This window comes from Struthio camelus, chromosome 2 (assembly GCF_040807025.1).
Source record: "Struthio camelus isolate bStrCam1 chromosome 2, bStrCam1.hap1, whole genome shotgun sequence".
Lineage (NCBI taxonomy): Eukaryota > Metazoa > Chordata > Aves > Struthioniformes > Struthionidae > Struthio > Struthio camelus.
In genome coordinates this window covers 132,691,097-132,707,609 of record NC_090943.1, presented here as the reverse complement: position 1 = coordinate 132,707,609, position 16,513 = coordinate 132,691,097, and the positions used below count along the sequence as shown (strand labels likewise).

The 16,513-nt window shown below is 65.5% G+C and overlaps 1 non-coding gene across 1 annotated transcript; it reads right to left on the bottom strand.

Annotated features, from left to right (window-relative positions):
- Positions 1-2,867: 2,867 nt before the first annotated feature.
- Positions 2,868-2,940, bottom strand: TRNAA-AGC (transfer RNA alanine (anticodon AGC)). Its single transcript has one exon. It is a non-coding gene; the product is annotated as a tRNA-Ala (tRNA).
- Positions 2,941-16,513: the final 13,573 nt, after the last annotated feature.

Genomic DNA, 16,513 nt, shown 5'->3' with positions numbered 1-16,513 from the left:
CAACTCTTTTGGCGGCCCTGAGCACAAACAGCCCCCCGCTGCTGCGGGCTTGTCCGCCTGGGCTCGGGCAGACCTTAGAGCGAGTGCAGCTGGTGGCGGCTGGTGGAAAGGAAGAGCTAGGCGAGGCCTCAGCGGGAGCCTGGCCCGCTTTTTTGCATGGGAGATGTTGTCAAGCGGAGCCTCTCGCCCTAGCTCCCCGCCTGAGCTACGCTGCAGCTGCCCGAGAGCCGTGCTCATGCCTGGCCGCGTAAGGTGTTGATCTGGACGCTGGCCCTTGGAGTCAGCTACCCAGCCTGAGCTCGGACCCGCAACACCGCCGCGGACCTGCCTGGCAATGCCTGGAAGGTGGCGGAGCCTGGTAGGCTCTCCACACCGTGCGCCGCCAACGCCCCGCGAGCCCTGACGTGCTGCCAGCACTCCCCCGCCTGAGTTCACCAGTGCCTCCTCAGAGGGCACCTGCACACCTAAAAGGCAAGGGTGCAGCAGGGGCTGCCCAAGAGCCAAAAGGACACTCCTTCGAGCCGGAGTTGAACCAGCGACCTAAGGATGGCCGTGCAAGGGAGCCTACAGTCCTCCGCTCTACCAGCTGAGCTATCGAAGGAACAGCAGGGCTCTGGCCCAGCCCTGCCCCGATGGCACAGTCACCCGATAATTCGCCTCGCACCAGCCCTCAGCACCTCTCTAGTCCAACCTCCTGCTCCAAGCAGCCTCAGCTCGGAGATCACCCCACGTTGCTCAAGCTTTTCTCCCGGCACCTCTTCCAAACCTCCAGCCTGCAAAGCCTCTCCTCCTGCCGGCCTGTCCTCGTGGGGAAAAGAGGTTCCCCGGATCCCGTTGCAACCCCCTTGCGTTTCCCTTTTCCTCGGCTGCCTCTTTCCCTCCAGCCGGGCGCCACCGCAAAGGCCTGCCTCTGTCTTCTCAGTAAGGGCCCCTACTGCCAGGCAGCTGCTTAGGTCCCCGCGGAGCCCTCCCTTCTCCAGGCTCGACAGGCCCCGTGCCCGCAGCCGCCTCTCCCTGATCTAGGCCTCCACCATCGTGGTGTCCGTCTGCGGCACTCGCCCCACTTCACCGATACCTTTCCTGTGCTGGGGGCCCCCAAAGCCGGACGCAGGGTGGTAGCTGCCCTCCTGGAAGTGCCGAGCCAAGGGGGCCAACGATCTCGTCCCTCGATGCACTGGCGGCGCTGCTCTCGAAGCAGCGCGGGCTGCTGTGGCCCTCTTTGCAGCCCAGGCACACTGCTGGCTCCGTGCAACTTCCACAGGCCCCGGCCGGAGGGCAAAGGGGCTGTTGGCCGTGTCAAGGGGAATGAAAAGCTTTGGAGAATGCGGGCATCGATCCTGCTGCCTCTCGCATGCTAAGCGAGCGCTCTACCACTTGAGCTAATTCCCCGGCCCACAGCTGGCCCCGTCCTTCCTCTCTCGCTGTCCCCCGTGCCCACCGCTGCCCCGCGCGGCCCTGCACGCAAAGCCTGGGCCTCCCAAGGCCTCGCGCTCAGCCCACTCGCTCACCTTCCCACTGCACATGCCTCGTGAGGAAAGCGGTGCTGAGGGCCAACTCTTTTGGCGGCCCTGAGCACAAACAGCCCCCCGCTGCTGCGGGTTTGTCCGCCTGGGCTCGGGCAGACCTTAGAGCGAGTGCAGCTGGTGGCGGCTGGTGGAAAGGAAGAGCTAGGCGAGGCCTCAGCGGGAGCCTGGCCCGCTTTTTTGCATGGGAGATGTTGTCAAGCGGAGCCTCTCGCCCTAGCTCCCCGCCTGAGCTACGCTGCAGCTGCCCGAGAGCCGTGCTCGTGCCTGGCCGCGTAAGGTGTTGATCTGGACGCTGGCCCTTGGAGTCAGCTACCCAGCCTGAGCTCGGACCCGCAACACCGCCGCGGACCTGCCTGGCAATGCCTGGAAGGTGGCGGAGCCTGGTAGGCTCTCCACACCGTGCGCCGCCAACGCCCCGCGAGCCCTGACGTGCTGCCAGCACTCCCCCGCCTGAGTTCACCAGTGCCTCCTCAGAGGGCACCTGCACACCTAAAAGGCAAGGGTGCAGCAGGGGCTGCCCAAGAGCCAAAAGGACACTCCTTCGAGCCGGAGTTGAACCAGCGACCTAAGGATGGCCGTGCAAGGGAGCCTACAGTCCTCCGCTCTACCAGCTGAGCTATCGAAGGAACAGCAGGGCTCTGGCCCAGCCCTGCCCCGATGGCACAGTCACCCGATAATTCGCCTCGCACCAGCCCTCAGCACCTCTCTAGTCCAACCTCCTGCTCCAAGCAGCCTCAGCTCGGAGATCACCCCACGTTGCTCAAGCTTTTCTCCCGGCGCCTCTTCCAAACCTCCAGCCTGCAAAGCCTCTCCTCCTGCCGGCCTGTCCTCGTGGGGAAAAGAGGCTCCCCGGATCCCGTTGCAACCCCCTTGCGTTTCCCTTTTCCTCGGCTGCCTCTTTCCCTCCAGCCGGGCGCCACCGCAAAGGCCTGCCTCTGTCTTCTCAGTAAGGGCCCCTACTGCCAGGCAGCTGCTTAGGTCCCCGCGGAGCCCTCCCTTCTCCAGGCTCGACAGGCCCCGTGCCCGCAGCCGCCTCTCCCTGATCTAGGCCTCCACCATCTTGGTGTCCGTCTGCGGCACTCGCCCCACTTCACCGATACCTTTCCTGTGCTGGGGGCCCCCAAAGCCGGACGCAGGGTGGTAGCTGCCCTCCTGGAAGTGCCGAGCCAAGGGGGCCAACGATCTCGTCCCTCGGTGCACTGGCGGTGCTGCTCTCGAAGCAGCGCGGGCTGCTGTGGCCCTCTTTGCAGCCCAGGCACACTGCTGGCTCCGTGCAACTTCCACAGGCCCCGGCCGGAGGGCAAAGGGGCTGTTGGCCGTGTCAAGGGGAATGAAAAGCTTTGGAGAATGCGGGCATCGATCCCGCTGCCTCTCGCATGCTAAGCGAGCGCTCTACCACTTGAGCTAATTCCCCGGCCCACAGCTGGCCCCGTCCTTCCTCTCTCGCTGTCCCCCGTGCCCACCGCTGCCCCGCGCGGCCCTGCACGCAAAGCCTGGGCCTCCCAAGGCCTCGCGCTCAGCCCACTCGCTCACCTTCCCACTGCACATGCCTCGTGAGGAAAGCGGTGCTGAGGGCCAACTCTTTTGGCGGCCCTGAGCACAAACAGCCCCCCGCTGCTGCGGGCTTGTCCGCCTGGGCTCGGGCAGACCTTAGAGCGAGTGCAGCTGGTGGCGGCTGGTGGAAAGGAAGAGCTAGGCGAGGCCTCAGCGGGAGCCTGGCCCGCTTTTTTGCATGGGAGATGTTGTCAAGCGGAGCCTCTCGCCCTAGCTCCCCGCCTGAGCTACGCTGCAGCTGCCCGAGAGCCGTGCTCGTGCCTGGCCGCGTAAGGTGTTGATCTGGACGCTGGCCCTTGGAGTCAGCTACCCAGCCTGAGCTCGGACCCGCAACACCGCCGCGGACCTGCCTGGCAATGCCTGGAAGGTGGCGGAGCCTGGTAGGCTCTCCACACCGTGCGCCGCCAACGCCCCGCGAGCCCTGACGTGCTGCCAGCACTCCCCCGCCTGAGTTCACCAGTGCCTCCTCAGAGGGCACCTGCACACCTAAAAGGCAAGGGTGCAGCAGGGGCTGCCCAAGAGCCAAAAGGACACTCCTTCGAGCCGGAGTTGAACCAGCGACCTAAGGATGGCCGTGCAAGGGAGCCTACAGTCCTCCGCTCTACCAGCTGAGCTATCGAAGGAACAGCAGGGCTCTGGCCCAGCCCTGCCCCGATGGCACAGTCACCCGATAATTCGCCTCGCACCAGCCCTCAGCACCTCTCTAGTCCAACCTCCTGCTCCAAGCAGCCTCAGCTCGGAGATCACCCCACGTTGCTCAAGCTTTTCTCCCGGCGCCTCTTCCAAACCTCCAGCCTGCAAAGCCTCTCCTCCTGCCGGCCTGTCCTCATGGGGAAAAGAGGCTCCCCGGATCCCGTTGCAACCCCCTTGCGTTTCCCTTTTCCTCGGCTGCCTCTTTCCCTCCAGCCGGGCGCCACCGCAAAGGCCTGCCTCTGTCTTCTCAGTAAGGGCCCCTACTGCCAGGCAGCTGCTTAGGTCCCCGCGGAGCCCTCCCTTCTCCAGGCTCGACAGGCCCCGTGCCCGCAGCCGCCTCTCCCTGATCTAGGCCTCCACCATCTTGGTGTCCGTCTGCGGCACTCGCCCCACTTCACCGATACCTTTCCTGTGCTGGGGGCCCCCAAAGCCGGACGCAGGGTGGTAGCTGCCCTCCTGGAAGTGCCGAGCCAAGGGGGCCAACGATCTCGTCCCTCGATGCACTGGCGGTGCTGCTCTCGAAGCAGCGCGGGCTGCTGTGGCCCTCTTTGCAGCCCAGGCACACTGCTGGCTCCGTGCAACTTCCACAGGCCCCGGCCGGAGGGCAAAGGGGCTGTTGGCCGTGTCAAGGGGAATGAAAAGCTTTGGAGAATGCGGGCATCGATCCCGCTGCCTCTCGCATGCTAAGCGAGCGCTCTACCACTTGAGCTAATTCCCCGGCCCACAGCTGGCCCCGTCCTTCCTCTCTCGCTGTCCCCCGTGCCCACCGCTGCCCCGCGCGGCCCTGCACGCAAAGCCTGGGCCTCCCAAGGCCTCGCGCTCAGCCCACTCGCTCACCTTCCCACTGCACATGCCTCGTGAGGAAAGCGGTGCTGAGGGCCAACTCTTTTGGCGGCCCTGAGCACAAACAGCCCCCCGCTGCTGCGGGTTTGTCCGCCTGGGCTCGGGCAGACCTTAGAGCGAGTGCAGCTGGTGGCGGCTGGTGGAAAGGAAGAGCTAGGCGAGGCCTCAGCGGGAGCCTGGCCCGCTTTTTTGCATGGGAGATGTTGTCAAGCGGAGCCTCTCGCCCTAGCTCCCCGCCTGAGCTACGCTGCAGCTGCCCGAGAGCCGTGCTCGTGCCTGGCCGCGTAAGGTGTTGATCTGGACGCTGGCCCTTGGAGTCAGCTACCCAGCCTGAGCTCGGACCCGCAACACCGCCGCGGACCTGCCTGGCAATGCCTGGAAGGTGGCGGAGCCTGGTAGGCTCTCCACACCGTGCGCCGCCAACGCCCCGCGAGCCCTGACGTGCTGCCAGCACTCCCCCGCCTGAGTTCACCAGTGCCTCCTCAGAGGGCACCTGCACACCTAAAAGGCAAGGGTGCAGCAGGGGCTGCCCAAGAGCCAAAAGGACACTCCTTCGAGCCGGAGTTGAACCAGCGACCTAAGGATGGCCGTGCAAGGGAGCCTACAGTCCTCCGCTCTACCAGCTGAGCTATCGAAGGAACAGCAGGGCTCTGGCCCAGCCCTGCCCCGATGGCACAGTCACCCGATAATTCGCCTCGCACCAGCCCTCAGCACCTCTCTAGTCCAACCTCCTGCTCCAAGCAGCCTCAGCTCGGAGATCACCCCACGTTGCTCAAGCTTTTCTCCCGGCGCCTCTTCCAAACCTCCAGCCTGCAAAGCCTCTCCTCCTGCCGGCCTGTCCTCGTGGGGAAAAGAGGCTCCCCGGATCCCGTTGCAACCCCCTTGCGTTTCCCTTTTCCTCGGCTGCCTCTTTCCCTCCAGCCGGGCGCCACCGCAAAGGCCTGCCTCTGTCTTCTCAGTAAGGGCCCCTACTGCCAGGCAGCTGCTTAGGTCCCCGCGGAGCCCTCCCTTCTCCAGGCTCGACAGGCCCCGTGCCCGCAGCCGCCTCTCCCTGATCTAGGCCTCCACCATCTTGGTGTCCGTCTGCGGCACTCGCCCCACTTCACCGATACCTTTCCTGTGCTGGGGGCCCCCAAAGCCGGACGCAGGGTGGTAGCTGCCCTCCTGGAAGTGCCGAGCCAAGGGGGCCAACGATCTCGTCCCTCGGTGCACTGGCGGTGCTGCTCTCGAAGCAGCGCGGGCTGCTGTGGCCCTCTTTGCAGCCCAGGCACACTGCTGGCTCCGTGCAACTTCCACAGGCCCCGGCCGGAGGGCAAAGGGGCTGTTGGCCGTGTCAAGGGGAATGAAAAGCTTTGGAGAATGCGGGCATCGATCCCGCTGCCTCTCGCATGCTAAGCGAGCGCTCTACCACTTGAGCTAATTCCCCGGCCCACAGCTGGCCCCGTCCTTCCTCTCTCGCTGTCCCCCGTGCCCACCGCTGCCCCGCGCGGCCCTGCACGCAAAGCCTGGGCCTCCCAAGGCCTCGCGCTCAGCCCACTCGCTCACCTTCCCACTGCACATGCCTCGTGAGGAAAGCGGTGCTGAGGGCCAACTCTTTTGGCGGCCCTGAGCACAAACAGCCCCCCGCTGCTGCGGGCTTGTCCGCCTGGGCTCGGGCAGACCTTAGAGCGAGTGCAGCTGGTGGCGGCTGGTGGAAAGGAAGAGCTAGGCGAGGCCTCAGCGGGAGCCTGGCCCGCTTTTTTGCATGGGAGATGTTGTCAAGCGGAGCCTCTCGCCCTAGCTCCCCGCCTGAGCTACGCTGCAGCTGCCCGAGAGCCGTGCTCGTGCCTGGCCGCGTAAGGTGTTGATCTGGACGCTGGCCCTTGGAGTCAGCTACCCAGCCTGAGCTCGGACCCGCAACACCGCCGCGGACCTGCCTGGCAATGCCTGGAAGGTGGCGGAGCCTGGTAGGCTCTCCACACCGTGCGCCGCCAACGCCCCGCGAGCCCTGACGTGCTGCCAGCACTCCCCCGCCTGAGTTCACCAGTGCCTCCTCAGAGGGCACCTGCACACCTAAAAGGCAAGGGTGCAGCAGGGGCTGCCCAAGAGCCAAAAGGACACTCCTTCGAGCCGGAGTTGAACCAGCGACCTAAGGATGGCCGTGCAAGGGAGCCTACAGTCCTCCGCTCTACCAGCTGAGCTATCGAAGGAACAGCAGGGCTCTGGCCCAGCCCTGCCCCGATGGCACAGTCACCCGATAATTCGCCTCGCACCAGCCCTCAGCACCTCTCTAGTCCAACCTCCTGCTCCAAGCAGCCTCAGCTCGGAGATCACCCCACGTTGCTCAAGCTTTTCTCCCGGCGCCTCTTCCAAACCTCCAGCCTGCAAAGCCTCTCCTCCTGCCGGCCTGTCCTCATGGGGAAAAGAGGCTCCCCGGATCCCGTTGCAACCCCCTTGCGTTTCCCTTTTCCTCGGCTGCCTCTTTCCCTCCAGCCGGGCGCCACCGCAAAGGCCTGCCTCTGTCTTCTCAGTAAGGGCCCCTACTGCCAGGCAGCTGCTTAGGTCCCCGCGGAGCCCTCCCTTCTCCAGGCTCGACAGGCCCCGTGCCCGCAGCCGCCTCTCCCTGATCTAGGCCTCCACCATCTTGGTGTCCGTCTGCGGCACTCGCCCCACTTCACCGATACCTTTCCTGTGCTGGGGGCCCCCAAAGCCGGACGCAGGGTGGTAGCTGCCCTCCTGGAAGTGCCGAGCCAAGGGGGCCAACGATCTCGTCCCTCGATGCACTGGCGGTGCTGCTCTCGAAGCAGCGCGGGCTGCTGTGGCCCTCTTTGCAGCCCAGGCACACTGCTGGCTCCGTGCAACTTCCACAGGCCCCGGCCGGAGGGCAAAGGGGCTGTTGGCCGTGTCAAGGGGAATGAAAAGCTTTGGAGAATGCGGGCATCGATCCCGCTGCCTCTCGCATGCTAAGCGAGCGCTCTACCACTTGAGCTAATTCCCCGGCCCACAGCTGGCCCCGTCCTTCCTCTCTCGCTGTCCCCCGTGCCCACCGCTGCCCCGCGCGGCCCTGCACGCAAAGCCTGGGCCTCCCAAGGCCTCGCGCTCAGCCCACTCGCTCACCTTCCCACTGCACATGCCTCGTGAGGAAAGCGGTGCTGAGGGCCAACTCTTTTGGCGGCCCTGAGCACAAACAGCCCCCCGCTGCTGCGGGTTTGTCCGCCTGGGCTCGGGCAGACCTTAGAGCGAGTGCAGCTGGTGGCGGCTGGTGGAAAGGAAGAGCTAGGCGAGGCCTCAGCGGGAGCCTGGCCCGCTTTTTTGCATGGGAGATGTTGTCAAGCGGAGCCTCTCGCCCTAGCTCCCCGCCTGAGCTACGCTGCAGCTGCCCGAGAGCCGTGCTCGTGCCTGGCCGCGTAAGGTGTTGATCTGGACGCTGGCCCTTGGAGTCAGCTACCCAGCCTGAGCTCGGACCCGCAACACCGCCGCGGACCTGCCTGGCAATGCCTGGAAGGTGGCGGAGCCTGGTAGGCTCTCCACACCGTGCGCCGCCAACGCCCCGCGAGCCCTGACGTGCTGCCAGCACTCCCCCGCCTGAGTTCACCAGTGCCTCCTCAGAGGGCACCTGCACACCTAAAAGGCAAGGGTGCAGCAGGGGCTGCCCAAGAGCCAAAAGGACACTCCTTCGAGCCGGAGTTGAACCAGCGACCTAAGGATGGCCGTGCAAGGGAGCCTACAGTCCTCCGCTCTACCAGCTGAGCTATCGAAGGAACAGCAGGGCTCTGGCCCAGCCCTGCCCCGATGGCACAGTCACCCGATAATTCGCCTCGCACCAGCCCTCAGCACCTCTCTAGTCCAACCTCCTGCTCCAAGCAGCCTCAGCTCGGAGATCACCCCACGTTGCTCAAGCTTTTCTCCCGGCGCCTCTTCCAAACCTCCAGCCTGCAAAGCCTCTCCTCCTGCCGGCCTGTCCTCGTGGGGAAAAGAGGCTCCCCGGATCCCGTTGCAACCCCCTTGCGTTTCCCTTTTCCTCGGCTGCCTCTTTCCCTCCAGCCGGGCGCCACCGCAAAGGCCTGCCTCTGTCTTCTCAGTAAGGGCCCCTACTGCCAGGCAGCTGCTTAGGTCCCCGCGGAGCCCTCCCTTCTCCAGGCTCGACAGGCCCCGTGCCCGCAGCCGCCTCTCCCTGATCTAGGCCTCCACCATCTTGGTGTCCGTCTGCGGCACTCGCCCCACTTCACCGATACCTTTCCTGTGCTGGGGGCCCCCAAAGCCGGACGCAGGGTGGTAGCTGCCCTCCTGGAAGTGCCGAGCCAAGGGGGCCAACGATCTCGTCCCTCGGTGCACTGGCGGTGCTGCTCTCGAAGCAGCGCGGGCTGCTGTGGCCCTCTTTGCAGCCCAGGCACACTGCTGGCTCCGTGCAACTTCCACAGGCCCCGGCCGGAGGGCAAAGGGGCTGTTGGCCGTGTCAAGGGGAATGAAAAGCTTTGGAGAATGCGGGCATCGATCCCGCTGCCTCTCGCATGCTAAGCGAGCGCTCTACCACTTGAGCTAATTCCCCGGCCCACAGCTGGCCCCGTCCTTCCTCTCTCGCTGTCCCCCGTGCCCACCGCTGCCCCGCGCGGCCCTGCACGCAAAGCCTGGGCCTCCCAAGGCCTCGCGCTCAGCCCACTCGCTCACCTTCCCACTGCACATGCCTCGTGAGGAAAGCGGTGCTGAGGGCCAACTCTTTTGGCGGCCCTGAGCACAAACAGCCCCCCGCTGCTGCGGGCTTGTCCGCCTGGGCTCGGGCAGACCTTAGAGCGAGTGCAGCTGGTGGCGGCTGGTGGAAAGGAAGAGCTAGGCGAGGCCTCAGCGGGAGCCTGGCCCGCTTTTTTGCATGGGAGATGTTGTCAAGCGGAGCCTCTCGCCCTAGCTCCCCGCCTGAGCTACGCTGCAGCTGCCCGAGAGCCGTGCTCATGCCTGGCCGCGTAAGGTGTTGATCTGGACGCTGGCCCTTGGAGTCAGCTACCCAGCCTGAGCTCGGACCCGCAACACCGCCGCGGACCTGCCTGGCAATGCCTGGAAGGTGGCGGAGCCTGGTAGGCTCTCCACACCGTGCGCCGCCAACGCCCCGCGAGCCCTGACGTGCTGCCAGCACTCCCCCGCCTGAGTTCACCAGTGCCTCCTCAGAGGGCACCTGCACACCTAAAAGGCAAGGGTGCAGCAGGGGCTGCCCAAGAGCCAAAAGGACACTCCTTCGAGCCGGAGTTGAACCAGCGACCTAAGGATGGCCGTGCAAGGGAGCCTACAGTCCTCCGCTCTACCAGCTGAGCTATCGAAGGAACAGCAGGGCTCTGGCCCAGCCCTGCCCCGATGGCACAGTCACCCGATAATTCGCCTCGCACCAGCCCTCAGCACCTCTCTAGTCCAACCTCCTGCTCCAAGCAGCCTCAGCTCGGAGATCACCCCACGTTGCTCAAGCTTTTCTCCCGGCACCTCTTCCAAACCTCCAGCCTGCAAAGCCTCTCCTCCTGCCGGCCTGTCCTCGTGGGGAAAAGAGGTTCCCCGGATCCCGTTGCAACCCCCTTGCGTTTCCCTTTTCCTCGGCTGCCTCTTTCCCTCCAGCCGGGCGCCACCGCAAAGGCCTGCCTCTGTCTTCTCAGTAAGGGCCCCTACTGCCAGGCAGCTGCTTAGGTCCCCGCGGAGCCCTCCCTTCTCCAGGCTCGACAGGCCCCGTGCCCGCAGCCGCCTCTCCCTGATCTAGGCCTCCACCATCGTGGTGTCCGTCTGCGGCACTCGCCCCACTTCACCGATACCTTTCCTGTGCTGGGGGCCCCCAAAGCCGGACGCAGGGTGGTAGCTGCCCTCCTGGAAGTGCCGAGCCAAGGGGGCCAACGATCTCGTCCCTCGATGCACTGGCGGCGCTGCTCTCGAAGCAGCGCGGGCTGCTGTGGCCCTCTTTGCAGCCCAGGCACACTGCTGGCTCCGTGCAACTTCCACAGGCCCCGGCCGGAGGGCAAAGGGGCTGTTGGCCGTGTCAAGGGGAATGAAAAGCTTTGGAGAATGCGGGCATCGATCCTGCTGCCTCTCGCATGCTAAGCGAGCGCTCTACCACTTGAGCTAATTCCCCGGCCCACAGCTGGCCCCGTCCTTCCTCTCTCGCTGTCCCCCGTGCCCACCGCTGCCCCGCGCGGCCCTGCACGCAAAGCCTGGGCCTCCCAAGGCCTCGCGCTCAGCCCACTCGCTCACCTTCCCACTGCACATGCCTCGTGAGGAAAGCGGTGCTGAGGGCCAACTCTTTTGGCGGCCCTGAGCACAAACAGCCCCCCGCTGCTGCGGGTTTGTCCGCCTGGGCTCGGGCAGACCTTAGAGCGAGTGCAGCTGGTGGCGGCTGGTGGAAAGGAAGAGCTAGGCGAGGCCTCAGCGGGAGCCTGGCCCGCTTTTTTGCATGGGAGATGTTGTCAAGCGGAGCCTCTCGCCCTAGCTCCCCGCCTGAGCTACGCTGCAGCTGCCCGAGAGCCGTGCTCGTGCCTGGCCGCGTAAGGTGTTGATCTGGACGCTGGCCCTTGGAGTCAGCTACCCAGCCTGAGCTCGGACCCGCAACACCGCCGCGGACCTGCCTGGCAATGCCTGGAAGGTGGCGGAGCCTGGTAGGCTCTCCACACCGTGCGCCGCCAACGCCCCGCGAGCCCTGACGTGCTGCCAGCACTCCCCCGCCTGAGTTCACCAGTGCCTCCTCAGAGGGCACCTGCACACCTAAAAGGCAAGGGTGCAGCAGGGGCTGCCCAAGAGCCAAAAGGACACTCCTTCGAGCCGGAGTTGAACCAGCGACCTAAGGATGGCCGTGCAAGGGAGCCTACAGTCCTCCGCTCTACCAGCTGAGCTATCGAAGGAACAGCAGGGCTCTGGCCCAGCCCTGCCCCGATGGCACAGTCACCCGATAATTCGCCTCGCACCAGCCCTCAGCACCTCTCTAGTCCAACCTCCTGCTCCAAGCAGCCTCAGCTCGGAGATCACCCCACGTTGCTCAAGCTTTTCTCCCGGCGCCTCTTCCAAACCTCCAGCCTGCAAAGCCTCTCCTCCTGCCGGCCTGTCCTCGTGGGGAAAAGAGGCTCCCCGGATCCCGTTGCAACCCCCTTGCGTTTCCCTTTTCCTCGGCTGCCTCTTTCCCTCCAGCCGGGCGCCACCGCAAAGGCCTGCCTCTGTCTTCTCAGTAAGGGCCCCTACTGCCAGGCAGCTGCTTAGGTCCCCGCGGAGCCCTCCCTTCTCCAGGCTCGACAGGCCCCGTGCCCGCAGCCGCCTCTCCCTGATCTAGGCCTCCACCATCTTGGTGTCCGTCTGCGGCACTCGCCCCACTTCACCGATACCTTTCCTGTGCTGGGGGCCCCCAAAGCCGGACGCAGGGTGGTAGCTGCCCTCCTGGAAGTGCCGAGCCAAGGGGGCCAACGATCTCGTCCCTCGGTGCACTGGCGGTGCTGCTCTCGAAGCAGCGCGGGCTGCTGTGGCCCTCTTTGCAGCCCAGGCACACTGCTGGCTCCGTGCAACTTCCACAGGCCCCGGCCGGAGGGCAAAGGGGCTGTTGGCCGTGTCAAGGGGAATGAAAAGCTTTGGAGAATGCGGGCATCGATCCCGCTGCCTCTCGCATGCTAAGCGAGCGCTCTACCACTTGAGCTAATTCCCCGGCCCACAGCTGGCCCCGTCCTTCCTCTCTCGCTGTCCCCCGTGCCCACCGCTGCCCCGCGCGGCCCTGCACGCAAAGCCTGGGCCTCCCAAGGCCTCGCGCTCAGCCCACTCGCTCACCTTCCCACTGCACATGCCTCGTGAGGAAAGCGGTGCTGAGGGCCAACTCTTTTGGCGGCCCTGAGCACAAACAGCCCCCCGCTGCTGCGGGCTTGTCCGCCTGGGCTCGGGCAGACCTTAGAGCGAGTGCAGCTGGTGGCGGCTGGTGGAAAGGAAGAGCTAGGCGAGGCCTCAGCGGGAGCCTGGCCCGCTTTTTTGCATGGGAGATGTTGTCAAGCGGAGCCTCTCGCCCTAGCTCCCCGCCTGAGCTACGCTGCAGCTGCCCGAGAGCCGTGCTCATGCCTGGCCGCGTAAGGTGTTGATCTGGACGCTGGCCCTTGGAGTCAGCTACCCAGCCTGAGCTCGGACCCGCAACACCGCCGCGGACCTGCCTGGCAATGCCTGGAAGGTGGCGGAGCCTGGTAGGCTCTCCACACCGTGCGCCGCCAACGCCCCGCGAGCCCTGACGTGCTGCCAGCACTCCCCCGCCTGAGTTCACCAGTGCCTCCTCAGAGGGCACCTGCACACCTAAAAGGCAAGGGTGCAGCAGGGGCTGCCCAAGAGCCAAAAGGACACTCCTTCGAGCCGGAGTTGAACCAGCGACCTAAGGATGGCCGTGCAAGGGAGCCTACAGTCCTCCGCTCTACCAGCTGAGCTATCGAAGGAACAGCAGGGCTCTGGCCCAGCCCTGCCCCGATGGCACAGTCACCCGATAATTCGCCTCGCACCAGCCCTCAGCACCTCTCTAGTCCAACCTCCTGCTCCAAGCAGCCTCAGCTCGGAGATCACCCCACGTTGCTCAAGCTTTTCTCCCGGCACCTCTTCCAAACCTCCAGCCTGCAAAGCCTCTCCTCCTGCCGGCCTGTCCTCGTGGGGAAAAGAGGTTCCCCGGATCCCGTTGCAACCCCCTTGCGTTTCCCTTTTCCTCGGCTGCCTCTTTCCCTCCAGCCGGGCGCCACCGCAAAGGCCTGCCTCTGTCTTCTCAGTAAGGGCCCCTACTGCCAGGCAGCTGCTTAGGTCCCCGCGGAGCCCTCCCTTCTCCAGGCTCGACAGGCCCCGTGCCCGCAGCCGCCTCTCCCTGATCTAGGCCTCCACCATCGTGGTGTCCGTCTGCGGCACTCGCCCCACTTCACCGATACCTTTCCTGTGCTGGGGGCCCCCAAAGCCGGACGCAGGGTGGTAGCTGCCCTCCTGGAAGTGCCGAGCCAAGGGGGCCAACGATCTCGTCCCTCGATGCACTGGCGGCGCTGCTCTCGAAGCAGCGCGGGCTGCTGTGGCCCTCTTTGCAGCCCAGGCACACTGCTGGCTCCGTGCAACTTCCACAGGCCCCGGCCGGAGGGCAAAGGGGCTGTTGGCCGTGTCAAGGGGAATGAAAAGCTTTGGAGAATGCGGGCATCGATCCTGCTGCCTCTCGCATGCTAAGCGAGCGCTCTACCACTTGAGCTAATTCCCCGGCCCACAGCTGGCCCCGTCCTTCCTCTCTCGCTGTCCCCCGTGCCCACCGCTGCCCCGCGCGGCCCTGCACGCAAAGCCTGGGCCTCCCAAGGCCTCGCGCTCAGCCCACTCGCTCACCTTCCCACTGCACATGCCTCGTGAGGAAAGCGGTGCTGAGGGCCAACTCTTTTGGCGGCCCTGAGCACAAACAGCCCCCCGCTGCTGCGGGTTTGTCCGCCTGGGCTCGGGCAGACCTTAGAGCGAGTGCAGCTGGTGGCGGCTGGTGGAAAGGAAGAGCTAGGCGAGGCCTCAGCGGGAGCCTGGCCCGCTTTTTTGCATGGGAGATGTTGTCAAGCGGAGCCTCTCGCCCTAGCTCCCCGCCTGAGCTACGCTGCAGCTGCCCGAGAGCCGTGCTCGTGCCTGGCCGCGTAAGGTGTTGATCTGGACGCTGGCCCTTGGAGTCAGCTACCCAGCCTGAGCTCGGACCCGCAACACCGCCGCGGACCTGCCTGGCAATGCCTGGAAGGTGGCGGAGCCTGGTAGGCTCTCCACACCGTGCGCCGCCAACGCCCCGCGAGCCCTGACGTGCTGCCAGCACTCCCCCGCCTGAGTTCACCAGTGCCTCCTCAGAGGGCACCTGCACACCTAAAAGGCAAGGGTGCAGCAGGGGCTGCCCAAGAGCCAAAAGGACACTCCTTCGAGCCGGAGTTGAACCAGCGACCTAAGGATGGCCGTGCAAGGGAGCCTACAGTCCTCCGCTCTACCAGCTGAGCTATCGAAGGAACAGCAGGGCTCTGGCCCAGCCCTGCCCCGATGGCACAGTCACCCGATAATTCGCCTCGCACCAGCCCTCAGCACCTCTCTAGTCCAACCTCCTGCTCCAAGCAGCCTCAGCTCGGAGATCACCCCACGTTGCTCAAGCTTTTCTCCCGGCGCCTCTTCCAAACCTCCAGCCTGCAAAGCCTCTCCTCCTGCCGGCCTGTCCTCGTGGGGAAAAGAGGCTCCCCGGATCCCGTTGCAACCCCCTTGCGTTTCCCTTTTCCTCGGCTGCCTCTTTCCCTCCAGCCGGGCGCCACCGCAAAGGCCTGCCTCTGTCTTCTCAGTAAGGGCCCCTACTGCCAGGCAGCTGCTTAGGTCCCCGCGGAGCCCTCCCTTCTCCAGGCTCGACAGGCCCCGTGCCCGCAGCCGCCTCTCCCTGATCTAGGCCTCCACCATCTTGGTGTCCGTCTGCGGCACTCGCCCCACTTCACCGATACCTTTCCTGTGCTGGGGGCCCCCAAAGCCGGACGCAGGGTGGTAGCTGCCCTCCTGGAAGTGCCGAGCCAAGGGGGCCAACGATCTCGTCCCTCGATGCACTGGCGGTGCTGCTCTCGAAGCAGCGCGGGCTGCTGTGGCCCTCTTTGCAGCCCAGGCACACTGCTGGCTCCGTGCAACTTCCACAGGCCCCGGCCGGAGGGCAAAGGGGCTGTTGGCCGTGTCAAGGGGAATGAAAAGCTTTGGAGAATGCGGGCATCGATCCCGCTGCCTCTCGCATGCTAAGCGAGCGCTCTACCACTTGAGCTAATTCCCCGGCCCACAGCTGGCCCCGTCCTTCCTCTCTCGCTGTCCCCCGTGCCCACCGCTGCCCCGCGCGGCCCTGCACGCAAAGCCTGGGCCTCCCAAGGCCTCGCGCTCAGCCCACTCGCTCACCTTCCCACTGCACATGCCTCGTGAGGAAAGCGGTGCTGAGGGCCAACTCTTTTGGCGGCCCTGAGCACAAACAGCCCCCCGCTGCTGCGGGCTTGTCCGCCTGGGCTCGGGCAGACCTTAGAGCGAGTGCAGCTGGTGGCGGCTGGTGGAAAGGAAGAGCTAGGCGAGGCCTCAGCGGGAGCCTGGCCCGCTTTTTTGCATGGGAGATGTTGTCAAGCGGAGCCTCTCGCCCTAGCTCCCCGCCTGAGCTACGCTGCAGCTGCCCGAGAGCCGTGCTCGTGCCTGGCCGCGTAAGGTGTTGATCTGGACGCTGGCCCTTGGAGTCAGCTACCCAGCCTGAGCTCGGACCCGCAACACCGCCGCGGACCTGCCTGGCAATGCCTGGAAGGTGGCGGAGCCTGGTAGGCTCTCCACACCGTGCGCCGCCAACGCCCCGCGAGCCCTGACGTGCTGCCAGCACTCCCCCGCCTGAGTTCACCAGTGCCTCCTCAGAGGGCACCTGCACACCTAAAAGGCAAGGGTGCAGCAGGGGCTGCCCAAGAGCCAAAAGGACACTCCTTCGAGCCGGAGTTGAACCAGCGACCTAAGGATGGCCGTGCAAGGGAGCCTACAGTCCTCCGCTCTACCAGCTGAGCTATCGAAGGAACAGCAGGGCTCTGGCCCAGCCCTGCCCCGATGGCACAGTCACCCGATAATTCGCCTCGCACCAGCCCTCAGCACCTCTCTAGTCCAACCTCCTGCTCCAAGCAGCCTCAGCTCGGAGATCACCCCACGTTGCTCAAGCTTTTCTCCCGGCGCCTCTTCCAAACCTCCAGCCTGCAAAGCCTCTCCTCCTGCCGGCCTGTCCTCGTGGGGAAAAGAGGTTCCCCGGATCCCGTTGCAACCCCCTTGCGTTTCCCTTTTCCTCGGCTGCCTCTTTCCCTCCAGCCGGGCGCCACCGCAAAGGCCTGCCTCTGTCTTCTCAGTAAGGGCCCCTACTGCCAGGCAGCTGCTTAGGTCCCCGCGGAGCCCTCCCTTCTCCAGGCTCGACAGGCCCCGTGCCCGCA